Here is a 13,889-nt window from a genome sequence, read left to right on the forward strand (position 1 = left end):
CATTTGTTCAGTTCTTGCTATCTGTCAAAATCTTTTTGAAATTGTCTTTGTATAGGTCTCCTATATAGAAGGATAAATCAATGTTCAAGGCTGTCCTGAGTTTTCTAGAAATGCACTCATGTCATTTTTCAAATAGAAACATTTTAACTTCATTATCAATGTTTATTCCTTTGTGTCTCTAAGAGTACATAATATTTGCTCATGACTTCACATACTTTTCTATATCACATGAAAAGGTCCTTTAAAATGTTTTCAAAATAAATGCATATATTTTATCAATGGCTTTCTGTACATCTGACCATATGATCATGTAGTCCAATTTTTAAATAACTTTCATTATTTTTCTACTATTAAGCCACATTTACATTCAATTTATAAATCCTAATGATCATGATTGACAATTTATTTTGATGTGCTACTGTGATATTTGTATTTTATCTATTTTATGTCAATGTCAGTGATATTGACCTATATTTTTCTCAACTTTAAGAATATCATTTTATTCATAGAAGTTGAGCACTATTTTGAAATAGTCACTTAATCTCTCTGAACCTCAGATTCCTCATTTGTAAAAATGGGGATAATGGTATCTACTTCATAGGGTTTTGTGAGATGCAAATGAGACAAATAATGTATATCACTTTATAATCCTGAAAAGTATCATAAGCAATTTACATAGTACAAAATTATCATGATCTATATAACATATTTACTTTCCTAAATTTTTGTAGAATTCACTTATGAACTTGTGTATTTCAGCAAAGAGTTCCTAAGGCAGGTCTGAATATTCCTTTCAAGATTGTCTATCACTTGTTTTGTGGATTTGAATATTTTATATTTTTGTAGGTAATTCCATGTTTAAGTGTCTTAAATTCAGTGACATTGAGCTATCTATAATAATCCCTGCCTGTGTTCTGATTTTTTTTTTTGCCCTTGTGATCTCTCCTTTCTAATATCTAATTCTGGTGATTCGGAGTTGCTCTCTTCTTGTTCTGTCTTGGATTTATCATTTAAATTGTTTTCATATTTTCAATTGTATTGCTCTTCCCTCTAATCTTGGAAATTCCTCTTCTGTTTTCTGTTGTTTTGTTCCTTTTCGAAGTTTTTTCAGGTGCAGACAATACATTTTCTCATTTTTACTAATTCAGGCATTAAGGAATATTAATTTGCCTCTGAGTATAACTTTGGGTGAATCCCATAGTTTTTTATATGTAGTACCTATAATATATAATTATCTCTGATGTAATCTGATTTTTAAAAATTCTTCTTTTAACCAATCATTTAATAGCTCATTAAAAAAACTTCCATGAAAATGGGGGTGGGTAGATTTTTTATTCATTACATCATTACTTACTGCTAGTTTTGTTGAATTATTGTCAAAATGTGTACAGTCCTTTCAGGTTACCAAGGAGATATAGATGCTGAAAGTGGACACGGACTAGTCAGGATGAAAATGAGCTAGCATGTTTCTCTTTGACCCTCAGGGAATTAATGCTCATATGAACTTATTCAGTCAGACAATGACTTACAGGCAATCTTTCCTACCTTGAGAGAAAGTACAGAATTTATAGATAGCTATACGGTTTAACTGACTTCATGTTCTTTTTAGCTCTGCCATGTCTTTCTTTAGGGGGAATGAGGGGATTAGATTTATCCCATATTGATAATGGGGTGTTAAAATCTCCCACTATTTTTCACAAGAGTGTAAGATTTTCCTTTATTAGTTTTGCTAGAGAATTATATTAAGACTGGTATGCTCTCATTCTGGAAAAAAACTTTTAATATAATGTCTTAAAAATTCTCTGGTTTGAATATAACTAAGTACATGTGTGTGTATATACACATACACACACAAACATATTTGTTACTGTTCCTATTATATTTCATAATAACCATTTCATGATGTATTTTAGACTGGCCTTTCATTTTGAATTCATTTAGTTTTTTTTTTCAGAATTAAATATGTTTCCCATAAGCAGCAAACTGTTAAAAATCTGCTTTTTAGTCTATATTCATGTATTCTTATAATTGTTAGGTTTGGCTTTAGACAATGTCTAAAAGAAACAACATACTTTATTCTAAATAAATGTCCTTCCTTTAAGTTCCTTCAATTTGGACTTCCTCTACATCAAAGATAGGGATTTTGCATGGAGATTACCCCGGTTGGGGGGAAGGCTGTTTCCTAGCCAATTCCTCCTCCTGGTTTTCTCCCTTTCCTAAGAAACTTTTAGTCAGCACAGTGCTCTGAGGGTTCTCACACTATTAGCAAAGAACATACTTTGGCTGTTTTAAAATTTTATCTTTTTGTGTTGTCTCTGCAAAGTACACTAACTTTGGCTGGATACATAATTCCTTATTCAAGATCCATCTTAAATTTTACAAATACGGTATTCCAGCTTCTATGATCTGCCACTGTCCTTCAAAAGTGTGCTGTGGTTTTAATTATTATTTCTTTTTAAATGATAGCTTTGCTTCTTCTAGCAATGTATAATATTTTTATCTGTGTAGTTGTAGAGCTTAACTATGAGGTATCTAGGCGTATTAAATCTTTCTCCTGAAATATTGGGTAATTTAAGTCTTTTTCCTCCCTTGTTTTGCCCTATTGCCCACTTTCTGACTCCCTCCCCTCTGATGATGGTTTCTCTGGGGCCTAGATCTCAAAGTGTCTCAGTCTCTTCCCAAACTAGGCAATTTATGGTTCACCAGCCTAGGTCTCTGTCCTGAGTGACTTTTGGAGAGTCAGAACTGGCTTCAGATGGATTCTGGCCTCTTTCCCTCAGGTTTAGTGTACTCCTCCATACCCCACCACATACAGTGTCCTGTCTCTATTCCCTCTGTTCTTCAGTTCTCTAGGCAGGCAATTCAAAGTGCTGCCATGCTGATGCTACAGAAATCTCAGATGATTTCTGTCATTTGGAGTTAGATTTCTGAATCTGAGAGTGGTAGGGATAGGAGGAAGATATTGGGGGTAAGCTCTATTTCAAACTCACATATGTCATGTCCCTTTCCCTATGTTCCTCCATTGTCCTGCAGAGATATTCTGCAATACAGAACACTGCTGCAGAGTCAGCCATTGAAGACTCAGAAAATATCTTCAGTTTGAAACTTGGATCTTCTCCACATTGGAAGGAAAGAGAGGAGCCTGGAATGTGAGGTTGCATTTTGTTGAAAGTTCATGGGTGGAAGGTCTAATTCAACCTGTTGCTAGTAGCATGGTGGGTGATGGGGAAAGGAGTGCTGACTGCGCTTAAGGTAGGCATTAGTTCATAGGTGGTTTTGTTAACCTCCTTTTGTCTTTCTGGTGTCCTAGACCTTGGAGACAGCTGAAGTAGCTTTATCTTTAGGCCATAGTTTCTACTTTGGAGAGGTCTGAGAGGTCATGAGAATCAGAAAAAACTAGTCCTTCCAGTTTATTGGTCATATCTATTGTTGTTCAGTTGTTTCAGTCACATCCAATTCTTGTGACCTCATTTGGGGCTTTCTTGGCAAAGATACTAGAGTGATTTGCCATTTCTTTCTCCATCTCATTTTACATATGAGGAAACAGAGGCAAACAGGGTTAGGTAACTTTCTTGGGGTCTCACAGCTAGTAAGTGCCTGAGGCCAGATTTGAACTCAGGTCTTCCTGACTCTATCCACTTCACCACCTACCCTCCCCTTGCCATTATGTACAGCTGGGCTTCCCCCCTATATTTTATATTTATATTGGTAGTTTCAACAATGTCTTGTTTGTCTATGTCTCCTACTGAACTTTCTTCTGTTCCTGTTTTTTTTTTCATTAATGACTTATTGATGCTCTTTTATTTCTTCATTTTAACAAGTATCATACTACCATTATCCTCATGTTCTACAAGCTCTTCACCTTCCCGATCCATCCCCTGTCCCTCAAAAAAAGGGGGGGCCTGGTACAGTGAAAAGAGGAATTCAATCTGAAGATAGGGGTCATAGTTATTCAGTTGTGTCCTACTCTTGTGATCCCTTGGACGACAGCACACCAATACTGTCCATCAGGTTTTCTTGGCAAAGGTACTGAAGTGGTTTGCCATTTCCTTCTCCAGTGGATTAAAGCAAACAGAGGTTAAGTCACTTGCCCAATGTCACATAGCTAGTAAGTGACTGAGGTCAAATTTGAGTTCAGGTCTTCCTGACTCCAGGCCCAGTGCTCTGTCCACTGAGCTACCTAGCTGCCACCAGAGACAGAGGACCTGGATTCAAATCCCACCTCTGATACCAGTGTGACCTTAAGCAAGTCAGTCTCCCTGAGTAGATCTTAATTTGCTCAACTACAAAATTAGTGGGTTGGACTGTGAGGTCTCTTCCTGCATTAAACCTAAGATCCTAAGATTCCTCCTTAATAACAAATAAGGCAAAACAAATCCACACATTGGCTGTTTTGAAAATGTATGTCATATTCTACAACATTAGGCTACAACTCTGCCAAGAGATAGGGAGCATGATTCATCCTTAGTTTTTTTGATTGTCCACTGAGTTGATATTAGTACTTAAGTTTTTCTCAGTTTTTATTTGCATGTTGTAATCACTATGTAACTGATTCTTCTGCTTCCACTTGCTTCACACTATATCAACTCACACATGTCTTCTCAGGTTTCTCTGAATTTGTCCCATTTTATATTTCTTACAGCACAATAATATCATATTGCATTAGGGACTGCAGAAATATGGTGGCATGTTATTAAAACCTGGAGGAGCCTCGAACCACTGAAAAAACCCAGTAAATTCCAAAACTGCACCAGAAGGAACAATGATGAAGTTACTACAAGTTCCTCCATCCTGTCCAGAACAGCACAAAAGACTGTCAGCCTCCACAGAGGCAGAGGGAAGACAAGTGGAAGGTGATGCACACAAGTGCAAGAGATAGGGTCAGATGAACACCCAGACAGCTCATCATTCAGGTGAGTCCATACTCAGGGAGAGAAAAAAGGAAAAACCATAAAAATATGTGAGCAGGGTTGAGGTAAGGTGAAGAAAACACAGTAAATGAAGTAGAAATAGATCCCTTAAATTATAAATTTCTTAAACAAATTTTTCTTTCACCATCTTCTTTAAAAAGAGTAGGGCAGAGAGAAAAGAAAGGAAAAAATACAAGAGGACAGGAAGGAGGCAAATAGGAAACATAATGATCAATGCAAATAGAGCAAACTCACCCATAAAGTGGAAGAGATTTTCAGAATGTATTAAAAAGCAGAATTCAACAATAAATGGTATACAAAAAATTAATGTGAAATTTAAAATTCACAAAGAGTTAAAATAAAGGGGTGGAGGAAAATCTACCTTGCCTCAGGTGAACTCAGAGAAGTAAGGGTAATAATCATGATTTCAATCATGTGTGAAAATGCACATTATAAAAAGAGAAAAGTAGGTAAACTACATTATGCTTACTGGTACCACAAATAGTGAAGCAACATAAATATTTAACATATGTATACCAAATTCCAGAGAATCTAAATACTTAAAGGAAGAGTTAACCAAAATGAGAGGAAACAGACAAACTATACTACAGGGGGATCTTAATGCACCCCTTTCAGGCCTAGACAAGTCTAACAAAAGAATAAACACAAGATAGGCATTAAGGACCTGAATAAACTTTTTTAAAAAGTTAGAGACAGAATTCTGGTGGTTAATGAATGGGAATTTAAAAAAAAACTACATATGTTTCTTAGATTGACATAACAACTTAACAAAAACTTTTATTCCGCATATTGGGTCACAAAAACATCACATAAAAATGCTGAAAACAGAAATATTAAAATATAATTTAATAATTATAATGTATAAAATTATATTCAATGAGAAGCCTTTAAAGAAAGGATGGAAATTAAGTGGAGATTAAATTATTTAATCCTAAAAAAACTGGTAGTTGAAAAAACAAAGCATAAAAACAATAAAAAGGTTTTTTTTTCTCAAGAAATTTTCATCAAGAAAAGTTCTTTGCCTAAATCTAACACTGGTTTCTTTTTAAAACAAATAAACATTAGAATGAATAGGACTAAATGGGTTTTTCCTTAACATGGTAAGTAGTATATATCTAAACTTAAGAGCCAACATTATATGTAATGGAGGAAGGCTAGAGTTCAGATGTCTATTATTATCTCTATTAAATAAAAATGTTACAAATGCAAAGTATAGACAGAAGTAAAGAAAATCAAATCAAATCACAGGAATGAGCATAGACAAAGAGGAAACAAAACTACTACTCTTTGCAGCTTATATGATGCTCACTCTAGAAAACCCAAGTCAAATCAAGTCAACATGCATTTATTAAGCATTTACCTCCTGCTTCCAGACATTATGATAAGCACTGGGAATATAAAGAAAGGCAAAAAACAGTCCCTGTTCCCAAGGAGCTCACCTCTCAAGGAGCTTACAATCTAATGCAGGAGATAACATGCAAACAGCCATGTACAAATGAGAAATGTACAAGATAGATTATCTCAGAGGAAAGGCACTAAGATTTAGGAGGACTGAGAAATACTTGTTGTAAATGGTGAGATTTTAACTGAGACTTGAAGGAAGCCAAAAAGAGTCAAAAAGAATCCAAAAGAGTCAAGGAAAAATAAATGTTTCAGGATATAAAATAAATCCACATAAATCATTACAATTTCTGCATGTCATTAATAAAATTCAGCAAGAAGAGATAGAAAGATAAATTCTATTCAAAATTACAACAAAATGTAATAAATATTTTATAGTCTACCAAAACACATAAAGAAACTACATAACTGTAACTGCAAAATACTCTTTAATTAAAGGAAAACCTAAATAATAGGAGAAATCCTAATTACTCATGGCTGGCTGTACCACTATTAGAAAGAAAAAAAAAGACAATACAATTTATTTATTATTCAGTTCTAGATTAATCAAGGCGGCTAAGTAGATAAAGTGCTGTGTCTGAAGTCAGGAAGACCTGAGTTCAAATCCAGCCTCCAACACTGCTAGCTCTGTGACCTTAGGCAAGTCACTTTACTCTGTTTGCCTCAGTTTCCTCAACAATAAAATGAGATAGAGAAGGAAACCGCAAACCACTCCAGTATCTTTGCCAAGAAAACCTCAAATGGAGTCACAAAGAGTTGGACAGGACTGAAAAGCAATTGAACAACATACCAAACTATGAAAAGATTACTTTATAGAGATAGATTCACAGAGCAGTGCAGAGATTTAAATGCTACCATATGAGGCAACATAGTTCAGTGAAAAGATCACTGGCTCTAGAATTAGTGGTCGTGGATTCAAAGCCCACATAAACATTTATCACCTGTGTAACCTCAGACAAGTCACTTAAGCTCCCTAGGTTTCAGTTTTGTGATCTGTAAAATGAGGGGATTGGATTAGATGGCTAGTCAGGTCCTTTTCAACTTAGGATCATAGTAAGTAATCATAGTAAGTGGTGAAAGAACAAATGAACCCAAAGCCATCCTGCTTCTCCCAAAGCCATTGTGAGGTTTAGGGTTAAAGGACTTAATGACCCTCCACCTAAAACATAAAATAATATCTACTATTTGGATTGAGAAATATAGAAAAAACTTATATAAATTTTTCCCACTTCTTATTTTACCTTATGATTATGGAAAAGTCATATGAAAATGCTTTCAATAATTCTTAGTAGGATCTAGAGGGTGAAAGTATGTTTTCCAGGACAACTTTTACCTAGTTTCTATTTCCTCATGATGAAAGGATCAGTGAGTAATGAGTGTCATCAGTAGCTGATAGGCTTTTGTCAGTAACAGTGGCTAATATCAATGCTGTATCTGAGTTGTTGTGGGGGGGGAGGAGTATGATGGAGAGTTATAAAAAAGTACACAAATACATTGTTGGTGTAGCTGTGAATTGATTTGGCCATCTGGAAAGCAACTGGGAACTAGATTCAAAAACGTACTCAACTGACTCAAAAATACCACTACAGATCAAAGAAAGAGGAAAAGGACCCTTATATACACAAATATTTATAGCAACTCTTTTCAAAATTGTAAAAAATTGTAAACCTATTGGAGAATAGCTAAGTAAATAGGAGTATATGAACGAAAAAGAATATTATTTTGGCATAACTGACAAAATGGACGGTTTCTAAGAAAACTGGGAAGACTTTTACAGTCTGATGCAGAGTAAAGTATGCAGAACTAGAACAATTTATATAGTGACATTGTAGAGAGAAACCACTTTGAAAGATTTTGCACTCTGACTAATGTAATAATGAAATAAATTAAAAACAATGTTAAGTGGCTCACCAAGAGCCATATCAAACTGATATTTTTATTTATTTCATTAAAAAATCTATTTCTATCTTTTGTCTTTAAATCACAATCATTTCTGGGAAAACAGATTACATGTTACAAGAAAACAGCAACGTTTTTGTTTATTTTCAAGTTAGGCAGAATATTAGAACGAATTATGTTGCACATACTCAGCTACTGCTGATTAAGCTAAAGTACTTAGTGATTTTATTACTATGATTTTAATAACATTTGTCTTGTTAATGTGATGATAGCATCAAAATTTGGAAAATTATAGGGCCTTTTCAATAACATCCATGACAATTCAAAAGAATTTGACCTAAAAATTCGTAAGAAAAACTAAAATCCAGTTTCCAGATTACTAGCTTTCTAGTCCACTGAGTTAGTAGATATATGTATATATATATATATGGCTATACATGTATGTGTATATATATGTATATATGTTTATACACACACATGTGTGTATGTATATTTATTTGAGTCAAGAATTGAAAATGGATAATGATTTGGGCCCAGAATAGAATAAGTAAAAAAAACTGAGAGGGAGGAAATTACATTTAGGAAATTAAACAATTACAGGTAATAATTATCTCTTGTTAGGGGGGTATGGAATAAGGTATACATTTTCAGAGGTCACCAATGTATTTTGTTTTGCTTGTGACTATATTTATTGGTTTGCAAGAAAGGGTTACATTGGTAGGGGCACCAAAGCATGACTCTGGAGAGGAGTGCTTATCAGAAAGTGGCAGTGATACTAGAAACAAAGAGGGTGCCCATGAGTTGAGAAATGGCTAAACAAATTATGGTATACAAATACTACAATACCATAGAAAAATGAAGAAAAGGATGGTTTCAGAGAAACCTGGAAAGATTTGTATGAACTGAGAGTAAAATAAGCAGACCCAGAAGAACAATGTATACAATAAAAATACTGTAAAGACAAAATCTTTGAAAGACTTAAGAATCTTGATAATGATTTATCAACTATGATTTCAGAGAACACCCACTTCCTAACAGGTGATAAACTGAAGATGTAGAACAACACATACATTTGCAGTTATGGTCAATGTGAGAATTTGTTTTATTTGATAGCACATTTGTTACAAGTGTTTTCTTTTTCTTTTTTGTAGGAAGGGAGACAATAAATACTCATTACTTGAAAAAAAAATTTTCTAAGGGATAACACTGAGTAAAGGAGGTGAGGGTCCACCATCTGTGGTACCTTCTTAATCTCTAATATTGGCTCGATATTCCGCAGCTTTGAAGAAAAGCATAAATGGAAGATAAACCTGATAGTGGTGGTAGGGGGGAAAGGACTAACAGTCAAATAATATAAAAGACTTCTAGATTTTCTTGTGTTGGATTATTCATGTCCCTGTTCTACTAATCCCTCTCCAATTACACACTGACAGTGAATAATAAACTCCACTGTGATTTCTCCCCCCCCTTTTTTTCAAATTTACCTATTCTTTTCCAATCAACCAAGTAAATAAGAATGCTGAGTATTTATTAAACTTTTTTTTAAAAGTCTTTATGCAGTGTATTTGTGGGTTTTCAATTTTCTCATAGAGGAAAAAACTAAGCTATAACTCAACCTTAAATATATTCTACCTTCTATTTCTACAATAGAAATTATGATAGTAAAATTGAGTAAGTTGATTTAATTTCTATTGCACAGGGAGAGAAACATCAAGACAATCTGCAAGCCATTATGGGGAAAGCCTTGAAAATAAGCGCTTTCCCCTGAAGGTTCAATTATTATCTTTGATCTACTCTAGGATCCATTTCGTTATCTGATCTAAATTACTCTCTAATTCTTCTGGTACAGTGTCGGGCAGTTGATGTACTATATCAGTTGCTTAAGATGCCATGACTTCTTTATAAAGAATTTGGAAATTTTCACACTGAATGTTGTCCTATAAATTCTTTACACAGTATCCCCTGCTTTCAAGTCCTGTTTAACATAATAAGGAATTATCTGTTTGGAGCACAAAAACTGTATGAAACCATCTTTCAGGGTAGCCATGATAATCAACAATAACTCCATCTTCTTTCATTGTATTTTCCCACACATCAACTACTTTATCATCATCCAAAATGGTACATTTATACTTTTCATCAAAGTCATCATCTATCTGTCCTCCATATATTAAATCATCCAGGTTAATGTATATCAATCCCGTTCTTGATGTAAGTTGTTTACTTATTGTGGTCTTTACAACCACTTTGTGTACCCCTAAACATAATATTTGGTCATTTCGTGGTCAAAGCAATACCACAGGCTCTCCTCTTTCTCCATACCCGCACTGAGATTTTTTCCTCCCTGTTGCAAACACAGTCAAGAAAAACAACTTCCACAATGGCCATGTCCAAAAAATATATATATCTCATTCTGTACTCTCAGTCTTTCACCTCTCTATCAGAAGGTGGGTAGTCTATGTCACCCTTAGTCCTCTGGAATTGTAGTTTGTCTTTAGATTGATCAAAGTTCCTAATTCTTTCAAGGTTATTTGTCTTTATCATATTGTTGTCACTGTATAAATTCTCCTGGTTCTGTTTACTTTACTACTTATCAGTTCATACAAGTCTTCCCAGATTTTTCTAAAGCAGGGGTGGGGAACCTACAGCCTCAAGGCCACATGTGACCTTCTAGGTCCTTGGGTGTGGCCTTTTGACTGAGTCCAAGTTTTACAGAACAAATCCTTTTATTAAGGAGATTTGTTCTGTGAAGTTTAGATTCAGTCACAGGGCCTAGAGGGCCACATGTGGCCTCAAGGCTGCAGGTTCCCCACCCCTGCTCTAAACCCTCCTATTCATCATTTCTTACAGCACAAGAGTATTCTATCACATTTATACACCACAGCTTTTTCAGCCATTCCCCAATTGATAGGTACCTCCTCAGATTCCCATTCTTTGATACTTCAGAAAGAGCTATAAATATTTTTGTACATCCTCATTTACAGTTTGTCTTGGACTCATCCCTCCTTTAATATACTCTCACTCTTATCCCCAATCTCCTTTCTCCCATTTCCCTTCTACTTCTGCACTGAGTGAAATGTATTTTTATATCTAACTCTGTGTGCAGATGTGTGTGTGTGTGTGCGTGCATGTGCATGCATATTCTTCTAACCAATTCAGATGACAGTGAAGTTGAAGCATCAGCCACTCTCCCTCATCCCCTCTTCCCTGTTTGTATAGATATCTATTTGTGCAATTATGTAAGATTATGTAAGATAATTTTCCCTAACTTTCCTTTCCCTTCCCCCACACTCCTAGTATATTCTTCTGCCCCTCTCTTTCCATTCTTCTCTTAAGATCATCAAGACATAAGAGAATCACTTCCAGGCCTTGTCTAATTAGACTCTCTCTATGACCCCCTGATAACACGGTTGAAAGGGGATGCCTGTATCATCTCCTCATATTTTAAGGTAAGCAGTTTATCTCTGTTTAGTTTCTTATGATTGTTAATTTCATGTTTACTTTTTTCTGTATCTCTTAAGTCCTATGTTTGATCTTCAAAGTTTCTACATGGCTTTGGTCTTTTTATCAGAAATGCCTGGAAGTCCACTATTTTATTAAAGGTTCATTTTTTTTTCCCCCTGAAGAATTGCACTCAGGGTGGGTAAATTATTCTTGGCTGTAAGTCTATACCCTTTGCCATCTGAAAAACAGTATTTCAAGCTCTGTACACCAATACAGAGGTGGCAGCTTAACTGTGCGAGATCCCGACTGGCTCCTCTGTACTTGAATTCTTTCTTTGTGGCTCTTTGCAGTTATTTTTTTCTTTGACCTGAAAGTTCTGGATTTTGGCTATAATGTTCCTGGGAGTTTTAATTTGGGAGTGTCTTTGAGGAGATGACAAGTGGATTCTATTTCCACTTTTGTCTTCTGGTTTTGAGAGACCAGGACAGTTTTAAGATATCTTGAAATACGATGTCTAGGCTCTTTTCTTGGTCATGGCTTTGAAATAATCCAATGATTCTTAAATTTTTTCTCCTCAATCTCTTTTCTACATCAGTTGTTTTTGATATGAGATATCTTATATTTTATTCTGCTTTTTTAGTCTTTTTTCCTTTTTTAATTTTTTTTTAGGCAATTGGGGTTAAGTGACTTGCCCAGGGTCACACAGCTAGTGTCAAGTGTTTGGTCTGAGGCCAGTTTTGAACTCAGGTCCTCCTGACTTCAGGGCCGGTGCTCTACCCACTGCGCCACCTAGCTGTCCCAGTCTTTTTTTTTTAAACTTTAATTTTAATATTTTTTGTTGTCTCATAGGCTCCTATTTGGTTCATTTTAATTTTCAGAGATTCTTGCTTGGGAAAAGTTTTTTATGTCGCCCTTATGCCAACCTATTAATTCCCTTCCTAATTCTTTCTTCCATAGCTCTCATTTCCTTTCCAGTTTTTCCTCTAGCACTTTCATTTAATTCATAAAAATATTTTTTTTTAATTCTTGCTTCATCTCTTCCAAGAATTCTAGTTGAATTTGTAACTATGCTATGTTTTTCTCTTAGGTTTTTCTTGTAGATGTTTTGAATCATTCTCTTCTTATGGGTTTGTCTCTTAAACATCCTTGTCCCCATAATAGCTTTTTATGATGGGATTCTTTTGTTTGTTTGTTTGTTTGCTCATTCTTCTAGCACCTACTTCCTAATTTAAGATTTGATGTTAGGGCTGGGTTCTGCACACTTCTGGCAGAAAGGACTGGTCATGTTGCTGATTTCTTGGGGGTATTGTTATTCCAGGATCTCAGGGATAGCTCAGGCCAAGGACCTGCAAGTTATCTGATCTAGGGAAAAGTATGACTGCAGCCCCCTTGGTCTGAGATCTGCAAGTTCCTGACTTGGGTTTGGGTCTGAGCAATAATAGATTCCCACCAGGATTTTGAAAGAAAAGAATTAAAGACATTAAATCAACAGGAATTTTTAAAACACACTGCACGAAAGGGATTATGTTCATAATCTTAGACCATTTATCAATTGGGAGAAGGATCTCTTTCTTATAAATTTGAATCTGTTCCTTATACATCTTGGAAATGAGACCTTTATCAGAGAAATTTGCTGTAAAGATTTTTTTCCCAGTTGTTTCCCTTTTAGTCTTAGCTTTATTAAATTTGTTTGCGCAAAAACTTTTAAATTTTATGTAATTAAAATCATCCATTTTATCTATGATTCTCTCTATTTTTCATTTGGTCATTTTCTCCTATTTATAGATCTGATAGGTAATTTTTTCCCATGTTTCTCTAATTTGTTTATGATATGACCCATCTGGAGCTTTCTTATTAATGCAAGGTAGGTGGACCTGTGAATGGGTACACCCACTGGGAAAGCAATTTGTACTAAGATACAAAATGTTACTAAACAGTGTGTGTCCTTTGACCTGGCTATACCACTGCTAGCACTATACCAAAAGACATCAAAGAAAGAGGAAAAGGTTCTTTATGTACAAAAAATATTTATAGCAGTTCTTTTTGGGTGGCAAAGAATGAGATGTTCATCAATTGAGAACTGGCTGAATAAGCTGTGGTGTATGAATATAATGGAGCATTGCTGTGCTCTAAGAAATAAGGAAATAGATGCTTAAGATCTGTGTGAACTGGTACATATAGATCCAGAGTGGCAGCACCAGGAATCTACATTAC

At 35.0% G+C, this 13,889-nt stretch overlaps 1 protein-coding gene and 1 pseudogene across 1 annotated transcript in view; both read right to left on the minus strand.

Annotated features, from left to right (window-relative positions):
- Window positions 1-13,889, minus strand: part of TIAM1 (T cell lymphoma invasion and metastasis 1) — a 251,069-nt gene that overhangs the window by 221,160 nt on the left and 16,020 nt on the right. The gene's annotated exons all lie outside the window — the stretch shown is intronic.
- LOC114052767 lies at window positions 10,004-10,502 on the minus strand (annotated as a pseudogene).

The sequence above is a fragment of the Vombatus ursinus genome, unplaced genomic scaffold (genome assembly GCF_900497805.2).
Source record: "Vombatus ursinus unplaced genomic scaffold, bare-nosed wombat genome assembly UNPS02014809.1, whole genome shotgun sequence".
In the NCBI taxonomy this organism is placed as follows: domain Eukaryota; kingdom Metazoa; phylum Chordata; class Mammalia; order Diprotodontia; family Vombatidae; genus Vombatus; species Vombatus ursinus.